The sequence below is a fragment of the Harpia harpyja genome, chromosome 4 (assembly GCF_026419915.1).
Source record: "Harpia harpyja isolate bHarHar1 chromosome 4, bHarHar1 primary haplotype, whole genome shotgun sequence".
NCBI classification, from domain to species: domain Eukaryota; kingdom Metazoa; phylum Chordata; class Aves; order Accipitriformes; family Accipitridae; genus Harpia; species Harpia harpyja.
The window spans coordinates 86,550,851-86,564,288 of NC_068943.1; the positions used below are offsets into that span (position 1 = coordinate 86,550,851).

Below are 13,438 nucleotides of genomic sequence, written 5' to 3' on the forward strand. Positions count from 1 at the left end.
ATTCTGTTCTGGGGAAGTTCTTTCAGTTTCAACAAGGTTTGGAAAAAATCTCACTCATGCATCTGGAGTGAACATAATTAAAGCCCTGGCTGCCAAAATCAGTCTTACTCTTAAAATTTTAAGGGACAAGAACATAAAATAAAGATCAAGTCCTGGGATTTGCACACCAAATAAGTGGGTTTGCGTGCTTTTATGCCTACTGGGTGCTGTCTTCTGTGCCGTGTGCAAGCATCCTGTTATTTTTTTCAAATTTCTCCTTTAAAGTTCCATAATCGTATTTAATATTTATTGGTCCTATTTGTCCTACAAAAAATATCAGTAACAGTTGGGACCCAGCAATAATAAGGTAATCATTCATGGAATGTCATCTCCTAGAAGAGAAGTAGATACTCAAAAAGAAGGGAAAAGTTATCCCTAAGGCTAAATGGAAACTACATTTTTCACATTTTCTCTACAGCTAACACCACCGCTGTGATGTACTGATATGCTTACTATGAAGGGGGTATCTGTTATGCAGAATAACATGTTTAAGTATCTAGTCAATATATATTTTGATCTTTCTGCTAGCAGACTACAGCTCCAGTGTTCCCAGGACCCCACTGTGTCAGGACACCTGACGGAAACACAGTTCTGACGTGTCTATGAGAGCAGAATGAAAACACGCTAACTGTCAGGAAGTTTACATCCAGCAACTGGTCCCACATCCCCAAACATTGTAGACATGTGGTTAAATGCAGCACTGGAATTTGAACTTACTCTGGTTTGAGAAGATCACTGAAGCATACGAGTTAACCTTCTGAACTTTCAGTTTTACTGAACTTGTTTCTGCTCCATATATTTTGTAACAATCTATTCAGGCTGTTAATTTTAATCTAGTTTTATTAGAGAACTGAAGGAGAATATTTCTGCTGGTCAGACTGTTGTTAGGCAATTTATACCTTAAATGTCTTACAAAGTCTAAGTGTCAACAGATATTAATGCTTTGCACTTTTATGTGTACATATCATAGCAAAATGGCAGTTTGACTCTCAGTTACTAGTGCTACCTTTCCTGGTTAAGAGATAATGGAACCTTTGTTACTTTAGATCTGATTTCAATATATGACTGTGCTCTGCACTCTAAACTGGGTGGGATTTTCTACTGTAACATTTGTTTGCGTTATGATGTTCTAATTTCCCATCCAACTGGCGGTAACAGAAATGCTGATGTAGGAGGAGACTTAGGTCTCAGCACAGTTGTCTTTTCCCTTCCCTTACTATGAAGAGGGACTAGAGACTCTAGAAAACAAGCCTTACGAGGAGCAGCTGAGGAAACGGGGCTTGTTTAGTTTGGAGAAAAGGAGGCACAGGGGAGACCTTATCACTCTCTACAACTACCTGAAAGGAGTTAATAGTGAGGTGGTGTCAGTCTCTTTTCCCAAGTAACAAGTGATAAGATGAAGAGGAAATGGCCTCAAGTTGCATCAGGGGAGGTTTACATTGGATATTAGGAAAAATTTCTTCACTGAAAGGGTTATCATGCACTGGAACAGGCTGCCCAGGGAAATGGTTGAGTCACCATCCCTGGAGGTATTTAAAAGACATGTAGATGTGGCACTTAGGGACATTGTTTAGTGGTGAACTTGGCAGTGTTAGGTTTAAGGTTGGACTCATCTTAAAGGTCTTTTCCAACCTAAATGATTCTATGATTCCTAGTCAGAGTGGTCACTGCAGTTTATGAGTGCATATGTGTGAATGAAAAAGCAGAAAGGCACAGTGTAGATATGAGCTACAGTGACTGCGTGCATTTGACATAGCAAAGTCACCATTTTTGCTAGCCAAGCAGTAATGCTATTTTTTTTGCTGTGACTGAGATGTGTTGCCAGTACTATCATTGAATTCCTCTATTTATTTTAATTAAATTAAGATCAACTCACCCCTGTTTGTATTGGGACCCTTCTGTAATGTGAACGTATATACCTGTTTACATATGTATGTGTATTTATGTCTGTGCATACCTGTGTAGGATACCTGAAATTTTCCTGACACCCATAAAAGTACTGTATGGAAGATGAACTACATAAAAGCTTATTTTTGAGAGCTGCACAGAGGCAGGATCTGGGACAAACTTTGCCAGTTTTTTATTGCTTTTGAGCCTGTGAAAAATGCCATGCAGCCTGATTAGAAGGACAGTATTAACCAGGGCTAGACACACTGGCCATTGAAGGGAAAATCACCGAGAACTTGGGGCTTCCAGATCAAGCCATGTTATTATAACTTTTATGTTATTGTAGCTCTTTTTTCCCTTCAAGCCCAAACTCCTAGAGCAGATTCAGGTTTCAGCATCTTTTGTTTGTCAAAGCAATTTACTAGCAGTAAAAAGCTGGAACACTTGAATCCCTGTGCTAAGAAGGTTAGAAAGCAAACAGACACATGGAACTAAATTGCTAAATTTATCATTTAAAATACCTCATGATTTTGAGTCAATTTCAAGAGATCTGGGGAAGGGGTTTTTTTAGTTTCCATTAGCTGGGTTTGACATTAATATAAACTGATATATTGTTCCTTTGTCTCTAGGAAACATTCTTACTCCACCGAGTAGGATTCAACAGGCTACTTCTGGGTTCCAATATCCAGGCAGTAATTAGTGATAAAGAAAGAAGCAGCATAAAATCCACAAAAATAAAAAAAATATTTTTCCTCCACTGGTCTGGGCAACTTAGTCCAATTATTTGACACATTTCACTTACATCACAAGCTCTTAGGCTGGAAACAGAAGCACATAGTACATCACCTTAAAAGCAAAGAAACCATTAAGCAACAGTACAAGAGATGCAGTAATAGAATGAGGCAGTCATTATCATGGCACAGCTGATCTTGATGGTGAGTTAAGTATCACAAGGTGAAACCGATGCTGCTGATCATGAGCAAGGTTAGTCTCTGATTGATCCCTTTATGACAACAACGGCCTCGGGGGATGAATCATGCTTTAAATCAGTTTGCCTCTTCACCTACCTCTTTTTGTGTTCTGTACTTTCCTCAGTGATCTGTATGAATCCTTCCTTCTGTTTTCGTAAAGTTGAAATAGGAAAAATATTGTTGGCTAATGATTTGGAGGATGCAGAGTCTGTAAACAGGGTATGAGAGATGAGAGAAGCCTTGGATTCCTGGGAAAGCTGCTGACTTCATATCAGGAAATATTCAGGATGGGCAAAAGGTTAGTAGAAGTTACACATAACAAATTACGTAGCTTGCTTGCTTGATAGTTTCTCCTCCATTCCTCAAGTGCTTGTTGTACAAATACGTCACATTTGTTTTCAAAGGCTGACTAATCATCAGATGTAGGAATAGGATTCTGGAGTTTCTCTTTGCAGGCTCAGCAATTAACGTTCAGTGTGATTAATTACCTTCTATTATTTTTTTTTTCTTAAAACGTAGAGTGTGTGAAGAGTTCAGAAGTGATATACAAACCAGACGGGAACGGATTCTTGCTTATGAAGTATTAGCAATAGATTTATTCCAACATTGAAATCCATGCTGCTTGAGATGTTTCTTCCCTGGGCTTACAGCTTATTTTTCTTAGTTACCAATTGAGTTCTGTGTCTAATCCCCCTCCCCCTCCTGTGTCCGCCCCCATGATTTAACTGTTTCCATCTATTGTACTGGTTTGAGAAAACCCAGTCCTGAGTTTCAGATGCATCCCTTGCAGTCCTCACCAGTTACGGTTAGTGCATTGTAAAGCTCCCAGTGATAGATCCTGACACAAACAGAAACAAATGGCAAATGTCTTGGTGACAAACTGAACGTTGAAAAAACTTTCTGTACTGTAGAATGAAGCATGAACAGACCTGCAGTTTTATAAAAATAATAATAAAGAAACAGCTGGATGAAGAGCTCAGGTTTCTTAACATCAGGCATGAAATCAGCCCAGCCGCTCTTCAATACCCTGTTCTTCCTTGGACAGGAATATCACAAATAAGATGCTGAGTCTAGTCATTGCCTGTTGGTATCAGCCATCTTTGCCTAGTAAGGTGATGCAATACCTGAGAAAACACAGAAATCCTGATACTGGAAATACCTGCCGAATAGTTGTGTGTAGTTCCAATTCAACTTCACTAATGACAGTGTGCAAAGAAGAGGCTGGGGAGAAGGAGCGTGTTCCCTGAGCTGTCCTAATCCTCTTCTCTCAGTTACTGCTTCTCTGTCTCTCGCTGCCTGGCATGTGGCAGGAAACATCAGGCTGGTCTCTTACACTGCAGAGAAGCAAAATGGAAGAGACTGCTAATTGAAGGAAGCATCATTTAAAGAATATTCCTAGAGGGAATGTCTCTGGTTATATTTTAGTGAACAGTCCAACATACAGGCATTACATGTGCAGATTCTCTTGCTTGTTGTTTCATTAGAAGAAAATGCCTTGTCTGTGTTTCTAGATACTTTTCTTTTGTAGCACACATGATAGTGACCTGCATTTTGACATGAAAGGTCTGAGGGTCAAGCCTTTGCAACCTATCAATCACAGCTTTGTTGCATTCTACTGTCAATGCAGCAGCCTCTTGTTAATGCTGTTCAGGCTATGGATGTTTGAGCCCATGCAGCCGATGAGTCTGTGGGCAAAGACATTTGCCTCTGGAGTGTGTGCAATCTGTCATCCAGTCTGATAAGATTGACTCAGGCCAGAACCTTAATGAGGATTTTCCAAATGAGCATATTCAGCAAGGGACTGGTAAAAGAGTGTGGAGCTTAGTAGCTGAGCATCTGACTACAGTGGGGTGGTGTACAGAAACAGAAAATGTGAGTTTTCACTCGGTAACATGTGGATTACTCTGCAATCCACTTCCTAATGTGTCCATCACTTAGCATTTTTGGGTATTATAGCTGTTCTTGATGATCTGTTTTAGTAATATGAATGACTTTATATCTTTGAACCGTGCTTTTTTTTTTTTTCCAGATTAAGATGAAAAAGTGTTAATTCTCTTTAACTATTGAAGTTAGTCTCCTTCCATCAACACGACTGAATTTTAACGATGCTATCAGATAATTGCTTATAAAGTTACATGCCATTATTCCAATGGCTGATTGTTCTCATTGTGAAAAATTTTCTTCTTGTGTCCAATCGGAATCTACCCAGGAGTAACTTGTACCCATTACCCCTCCTCTTTTCCATGTGACTCCTTGTAAAAAGGGAGTCTCCATCTTCTTTGTAGCCACCCTTTAAATACTAGAACATGGTGACAAGGTCTGCCCTAAGCCGCCTTTTCTCAAGGCTGAACAAACCCAGTTGTCTCAGCCTTTCCTCATATGGCAGGCTCCCCAGTCCTTTGATCATCTTTGTGGCCTTTCTCTGGACCATCTCCAGCCTGTCCACATCTTTTTTTTTTTTTTTTTTTTTTTTTTATAGTGGGGACCAAAACTGAACACAGTATTCCAGGTGTGGCCTGACAAGTGCTGAGTAGAGTGGGATAATGACTTCTTTATCTCTGCTGGTGATGCCCTTGTTGATGCAACCCAGCATGCTGTTGGCTTGCTTTGCCGCAGCAGCACACTCTTCGCTCTCATATTGAGCTTCTTGTCCACCAGGTCCCTTTCCACAGTTTGGCAGTGTCCCCATCCTAACTCATTTTGAGACAAAAAGTGAAGGAAAGGAAGGCTATGCCCAATGAAGCCCCAAACCAGATCTGGCATAATCGGTCCATATTCCTAGAAACAGGGCAACACAACTGGCAGAAGACTAGGGAAGTCTAAATTGCAGACACGGGTTATTGATCAAGGTTTGAAATGCACAGTATGTCTTCCTTCTAGTAAGTTCTCTTTCTCAAGCCTGAATATGTAAATTGCAAAGATTACTTTTGCTCAGTCTCTTTCTGAATCTGCAAGAGGATCTATGGTAGCATGAGTTATTTACTTGTAATTTGAATTTCATGTTTTAATTTCAAGATGTTGTATATGGGCAATATGACAGGAGATTTCCACTAGCCCATAGAACTTGCTTATGAGACTTGCCATGCTTTTCATCTCTAGGTGACTTTCTATAGTAAAGGTAGTCCCAGTATGCAAGGAAGTGTCTGGGTAGGTTTCTTGCACCTTTGTGTCTGAGACACAACACAGAGACTCTGGAGAAAACAGTTTTCTGTAAGGTCTTGTGAATAAAATACCCCTTTTTAGGTATTCATGCCAGCTGCTTTTTATAATGTTCTGAATAAGAGAAGACAGTTCAGGCACTTTGTCTGCAGGAAGGAAGCAATTAAATTATTAGCACTTTGAGAAATTAAATGATGTAAGTTATGGCAGGATAAGTTTAGCAAAATGTTATAATGTAAGAAAACAATTAAAAAGAGTTATATAAGGTTGGGTGGCTTCTTTATTGTGATAGAGTGAGCAGTTAATTGATTGTCATATCGCTATAATGTACCAGGGCAGTTGTGAGAGCAAACAGAGAAGTCTCTGCTCAGGATGTATGGAGATTAAGTGCAGAGAAAGGGACATGTCTTCTAGGGAAATGGGAGTGAGCAGCAGTCTGCTACCCTCAATTCCTTTTCCCTGTATCCCATGAAGAGACATGAAGTACAGAGAAATTCCCTATCATTCTCTTCAGCTTCCAAGGCCTGATGCTGCAAGACTACATTGAGCTCTCCTCATGACAGTGATGTGGGAAGCAGAAGTGCTTCAGAATTGGATCCCAAAAATGGGAGAAGCACGGAGGTTGCTCTATCAACACTGGCAATGGAGTCATGCAGCTTTGTACTAGCCTTGCCACCAGCATCCTGTTCCTTTCCGAGAGTGCTCATGAATCTGCAAACCCTCCTGAGCTGTTAGTCAGATGTTTTGTGAAAGAAGCTGGAAGAAAATTATATCCTTTCCCATGAGCCCATTGCACTGTGTTTAGCACAAAGAGAAGCATGTAGTTTCTGGCCAGGAAAGCAGCTGTATTAGAGGAAAGGAAATTAAACCAGAAGTAGCAAGTTGCAAATCACTTGTATTGTTGCTCTGAAGAATCAGTTTCTTAAAATCTTTGAAGATAACTCTGCACTTGCTGATACTCATAGATTTTACACTATGCACAGGCAGTACCTCCTCTTCTGCTTCATTTTTTAATATGGCTCGTACCTTTGCTGTGGTCCCGCCCTGCATTTTATGAAGCTCAGAAACAAAACCAAAAAAACTAAACTAATATTGGGTCACAGATGGCATCCCCCAGGGCAGATCAGGAGCATGCGTGCACACAGGCAACTCACCAGTCTGTCTCTGGGGCTGGAAGGAGCATTGGGACAGGGGACTGATAGGGAGGAGTCCTGTTTGCAACTCCACCACTTTCTGGATCTGGGTGGGCGCTCTCAACTTCTGTGCCTCAGTTTCTTGTCTGCAGGAGGACGAGGTATTTGTATACTTCATCAGCACTGGACATGCATCATTAATTAGTGCTTGTAGAGTACTGAAGTTGACCAGAAAGGGAAAGGATTGGGTTAAATTCTGTTGCAATGAAGGTTATAATAATTATAATCATAGCAGTCGCTTTCTTATAATACTGTTTGGCACCTTCATTGCTCTAATTGCAGAAAACGCAGCAACTTCTCCCTAAATACCTACATGTTACCACTTAAAAGAAAGGCACTATCACTGCGGGTAAAAGGCCATCACCCTGCAAAGAGTTATGGATTTGGAGGAAAGTCTGGAAGGCTGGATGGGAGTCACACAGCTTGAGCAGCAGGAACAATATGATGCTGAGAAAAGCTTGGAGGAGCTTAGAGCATGGAGCCTGCATTGTTTGGGAGTCAAAAGGGAGATGTACCTTTTTTGTAAGGCATTTGAAGAAATACCTGACTCGATTACCAATTTGTGCTTCTAACAGACATGATGTCGTGGTTTAACCCCAGCCAGCAACTAAACACCACGCAGCCGCTCACTCACTCCCCCCCACCCAGTGGGATGGGGGAGAAAATCAGGAAAAGAAGCAAAACCCGTGGGTTGAGATAAGAACGGTTTAATAGAACAGAAAAAGAAGAAACTAATAATGATAACACTAATAAAATGACAACAGAAATAATGAAAGGATTGGAATGTACAAATGATGCGCAGTGCAATTGCTCACCACCCGCCGACCGACACCCAGCCAGTCCCCGAGCAGCAAATCCCTGCCCCCACTTCCCCATTCCTATATCTATACTAGATGGGACGTCACATGGTATGTAATACACCGTTGGCCAGTTTGGGTCAGGTGCCCTGGCTGTGTCCTGTGCCAACTTCTTGTGCCCCTCCAGCTTTCTCGCTGGCTGGGCATGAGAAGCTGAAAAATCCTTGACATTAGTCTAAACACTACTGAGCAATAACTGAAAACATCAGTGTTATCAACATTCTTCACATACTGAACTCAAAACATAGCACTGTACCAGCTACTAGGAAGACAGTTAACTCTATCCCAGCTGAAACCAGGACACATGACCTTAAGACTCCCAACCTTTCTTTCATATAGGATAAAGCAACAATATGAAGCACTGAAAGTCAGGAGTATAAGGGGAGGGCCCCTCAGTGTAGTCAGATCTGCAAGCTCTGCTTTCTTTCCCTTTCTTTGCTCTACTCCTCAGTTTCCACTGTTATGAAAAAATTAAAAGAAAAAGAATCTGCCCTAAAACACTCTGCTCAGATTTGTCTTGAAAGTGGTGATCTCCTGGCTTCACCTGTTCTTGTGATGCTGGCTGGTAGGCAGCCCTTCAGTTGGGGGAAATTTGTGTGACTGCAGGGATGACCAGAGATAAACACAGAGATGCTGCTGGAATAAGGTGCCACGTGCAACAAGTAGGGGACTTTGTCAGCAACGCTTGGCCATGCAGTTGAATTTCTGTATTGAAATGAAAAAGGACAAAAGCAACTGAGGTAGTAAGGAGGTAAAGAAGGTGCTAGTAATTATCGAGCACTCAATCAAGGCAGGAGAAAGGAACCCAGCCTTCACTTGTAGAAGTATAGAGCCAGGGTACCAAAGCAAGACACATAGGTGTTAGCAGGTACTAGCAACTTATCCCATTATGGTTGAAGTAACCACCAATAAAACCTAATCAATGAAATCCCTTTTAAGTTGGTTGGATCAGTGACCCAGAAAATAGCTCCCCTGCAGAAAAGGAAATGATAGTCTATAAAGTGAGAAGTCAATGGGAAAAATCTATTAAAGCGAGCGAGCTATAAGGGGACCTTTGGTGTTAACTGAAACCTTTTGGAAAGAAGCCACAAAACTCACAGCAGACTTTTAACCCTCCCAGTGCTGTCGTGCCAGAAAAGGGCCATCTGTCCTTCTGTAGCCCAGTGGAGGGCACTGCAGACAGCCCGACTCCCACCTTGGTAATTCCCACCTTGGCAAGGAGATGCCTGTCAGGTGGAAAGAGGTGCAGCAGAAATACCAGGGCAATCAGTCAGGTTTTCAGACTCAGCTGAGAAGTTTGTAACAGGGAATTGCAGAGTACTCTGCGGTGTGGGTGGTGATAATGGTGATCACTGGTCTAGTGACAGGCTCATCTTGCAGGACTTCGAACTAATTTCTCCCCCTGCCAAACAGTCAATTCACAGTATACCTAGAATTATCAGACGGCTTTTCTGTACTAAGGAAGTCAGCCAGCAGCCTAGTAATCAGCACGGCATCTTGAGCCTGGGACAGTACAGAAGATGAATCTGATGGACACAAGAGTGCATTATGAAGGAAGCGGTTTTCTGGCACCCAAATTCAAAGTAACCCACCCGACAAAAGAAGTTGAATAAAACCCAAACCTATTCCATTGCTCATTGCATTCTTCTTTTGGTCCCAAAAGCAGCTTTCCGTTGTCTAGCTTTAGACAGTATTGATTGATTGTTAAGACTAGAAGACAAAAAGCAGAGTCTCTGCCTTGCTACTGCCTCTTCTCAGGAAATTGCTCTGTTACGTCAGAAACTAAACAGGGATCCAACAGACATGAAAACATGATTAAGTCACAACAAAACTGGGAAAAGCATCTTCAAAGAAGTTATTAACACAGACCTCCTGAAAATCTAATAATTCAGATTGTTATGCATTAAATTCCAGCTAAGCTTAATTTGGCTCAATTAACTTGTAAAATATTTTTACAAAGTGCTAGATCATCTGCCAACCCCATTCATTACATAAAAATGAAGAGAAATTCAGTGATGCAAAATAAGTCAGGTATCGAAGAAAATTGGTTATCCAGAGCTAGGTCTTGATCAATCAATACAGACTTTATTCTTGCACATGAATCACAGTAAAGAAGCTAAGAACATCCATGCGGAAGCAGAAGTATCAGTCAAATCTGTTTCCACATTTTCAATTTTAAAAGTATTGGAAGTAATACAGCAAATCTGCCCCCTGGGACAATTAGCCCCTTTTGCTTTTCTCTTCACTTGCTGCCTCTGACTTTTTTTTATTACATGTAGGCAGACCAGGGGCAGGGAGTGGGGTGGGGAGGGAGAAAGCTTGTAAACACCAGGAGACGTGTGAAAAACACATGTAACCTCTGCATACCCTTTTTAAAAACAGTAAGAAAAATCCATAGAATTACAATTTGAGAGAACTCATTTTCTAAAGAAGCTGCCTTGGGACTAAAAGGCAGGAGCTGAGCTTTTTCTTCCTGTAGTAACCATTACGTTAAAACTCCAGATTCTGAAAGTCTGAAAAGAGGATCATACGTACATCAGATTTTTACCTTGTTTTCTTTATAAACTGTTTAGTCCTGGTGTTTAGCCAAGTAGGCTTGCCAGAGAGAACTTGGTGGTCAGTGAGGGGAAGCAGCGAGTCATCCATTTACAGCACAACACATTTTCTGAATGAAGCCCCTGACGGGGTGGGGTTCACGCTGCTTTGCCAGACAAACTGGTATATGGCATACTGAAAAGCTAAAGATATACAAATATAATATATATTTTTATATGAAATTAGTTTTAAATTTGCTATTTGAAAGCCATTTTAAGTCAGCATAAATGTGCCTCACAGAATAGTCCACTCTTGTTCTTGAAGGAGTAAATTGTGTCGTCTTTTTCTGACTGTGGATATATTTATCTGGGGAAGCTGGGAGAATCCCCTTCTTAACCCCACTGTAAATAATGGTAAAGACACTAGGAGATACCACTGGCCAAGATGTGTGCCCTCCCTGGAGCTGGGAAGGGGGGAGCTCTGCATGCTGTGGGGGTGCAGGGATGGTGAGGTTCCTGAGCAGCAGATGTAGAGAAACAGCCTTGTCCCACCAGGTCAAAGGCCACAATCCTGCTGGAGCTGCAGGCCCTCATGCACCTCTGCCTGCCTGGCCGGATCCCGTGCCTCCCACTGTACTTTCTCTTCCATGTAAAGGGCAGCAACAGTGTGAAAAAATCCTCAGCTCTGAACTGAATTGAAATTACTCTTTCTTATCAGCCCAAAGTGAAAAACAATAATCCAAGTTTTTGACATAAATATTTATTTTTCCTTATAATAATTTTCAGTGTAAGAATGTTTTAGGAATTGCTCACAAGAAAAAACCCATCAATTTCCCAACAAACTCTGCCAATGTTTTAAAGCACCTACCAATCTGTCAGAGTTTTCAGTGTTAATTCGTGGTGATGTACTGGCCAGATACTTCTTGGGGAACTCTATCTGGTCAGGTTGTTGCAGCACCTTTCTCCTTTTCAGAGCACTTCTCTTTATAAAAGGCTGTGATGGCCCCTTCTGAAAGCTGCTGAAGTTATGGAGTACAGGGCCTGGCAAAGCCATGTGTCTAATAGTAGTAACACAGCAGAGCACTGGGTTTCTTTGAACTTTCACTCCACATACACTTCCCCATCATCCGAAGGTTTGCTCCTCCCTTGGCATTTAAGCCTTTTGCAGACTGGGACAAAGGAAAAATACTTCTTAGGCTTTAAGAGGCTTCCGACTAAAATGGGGTCAGGAATGGTGGTTCCCATGAAATGCTGAGTCAACTTGTCTCATCTGCCTCTCTCAGCTGCAGTTGCCCTGACCACTCCAGTACTGACACATCTCAGTCATTCAACACAGCAGGTGAGGCTCAGAGGGATCATGGTTCTCTCCTACCTGTGGCACCTGCAGTGGTCTGAAAAGTGAAGTTATAGTATGTCTGGGTCCTGAAAAACAAGACTCCGTACTGTCCTTGCCTCTGTGTCAGACGCCTTCATGGAAAGGGGCACTGTTTTGTGCCTTATGGAGGAAGATACGCACTTTAGAGCAGGAAATAAAAAAAAATCCGCACCCAAACTCCTGGATCCCAGAAGCTTTTGCAGCCTGGGAGTATGCCCTTGCTCCTCTGACACAGACAAGAGCAGGGAGTAGCTGATCCATGTTCTTTTCGACGTCTGTATGGCAAAAACCACTTCCCGCCTTGGGTGCAGCGCAGGGTATACCAGTCAAGATGCTGCTTGATCTGTTGGGAGGGACAGAAAGGAGTTGTCTGGACCATTGCTCAGTCCTGTTTTGCACTCCCTTTATCATCTGTAGTCATCCCAGCTCATCTTCCCCTCCTTCCAGTGAAGGAACTTTGTGCTCTTTTAGTGAAGGTGTCTCTTTCAGCAAACCCTATGCATTGCAGAACCTCCTGAGCAAAGGCAGCCCCCTGTGGCTCCTCCTGTTTACTCCAGCAAAGAATGAAGTGATTAATGAGGCCACAACCTATCTTTTCTCCCCAGGATCCACAAGAGAGGCACAGCTGAATAAATACCCCATGTTATTGCAGTCTGCTTGGTTGGGAGTCAAACTGCAGGTAGCAAAGAGCACAGCCAAATGCAGTTATTGCCACACTCTGCATCCACTGACAATCTTGCAGATGAGAGGGAGTCAGAAAGATTTATAAGGGCAAAGTTACATTCCTAGCTTTCCCTGTGCTGGAATTGGATCACTCTGGGCTTCCACTGGGGGCAGAGGATGACTCAGTCTCATGCTCTTCTGCTCTTTCAGCATGCGCCTTTAGATGAAGTCTCTGAGATATAGCATAGATGATTCAGTGTAGGCTGTTTTTTGCATTGTCAGTCATCTCTGCCCTTATACAGCATTTTGCACTCCTCCATAGTGATAATTCATTTTCCTAACAAGCTTTATATGTTTTGGGCTCATATCCCTGTGGAATAGTATGCAAAGACCCTCACAAGGCACAGGAAGGTGAAGGGTTAATGCACTCTCCACTTAGCCAGCAGGTGAAGGTATGTGTAAGCAAGATTGAGTTCAGTAAGAAGCACAGGATCCTAGGGAGAGTTCTTATAACCACCACTCCTGGGCTTGTAACAATTTTTCTTTCTCTCCTTCCTTTCCTCTGCCTATTTTGATAGACATTAGCAGAATAGAGATGAAGTTTCTGTTTAAAAAAAAAAAAAAAAAAAAATCTTTGGACAAAATTTTCCCATGAAAGGAATTCTGTGCTGATTAAATTTTTCTATTTCATAGCTAGGGAAATGGTTGCATAGAAAAAGGTGGGCATGCTGGAAAGAGTTTATTTAATTTTCTTTTTTTT

The 13,438-nt window shown here is 41.8% G+C and overlaps 1 long non-coding RNA gene across 1 annotated transcript in view; it reads left to right on the forward strand.

Annotated features, from left to right (window-relative positions):
- Positions 1 to 13,438, forward strand: part of LOC128141048 (uncharacterized) — a 40,857-nt gene that overhangs the window by 1,011 nt on the left and 26,408 nt on the right. The gene's annotated exons all lie outside the window — the stretch shown is intronic.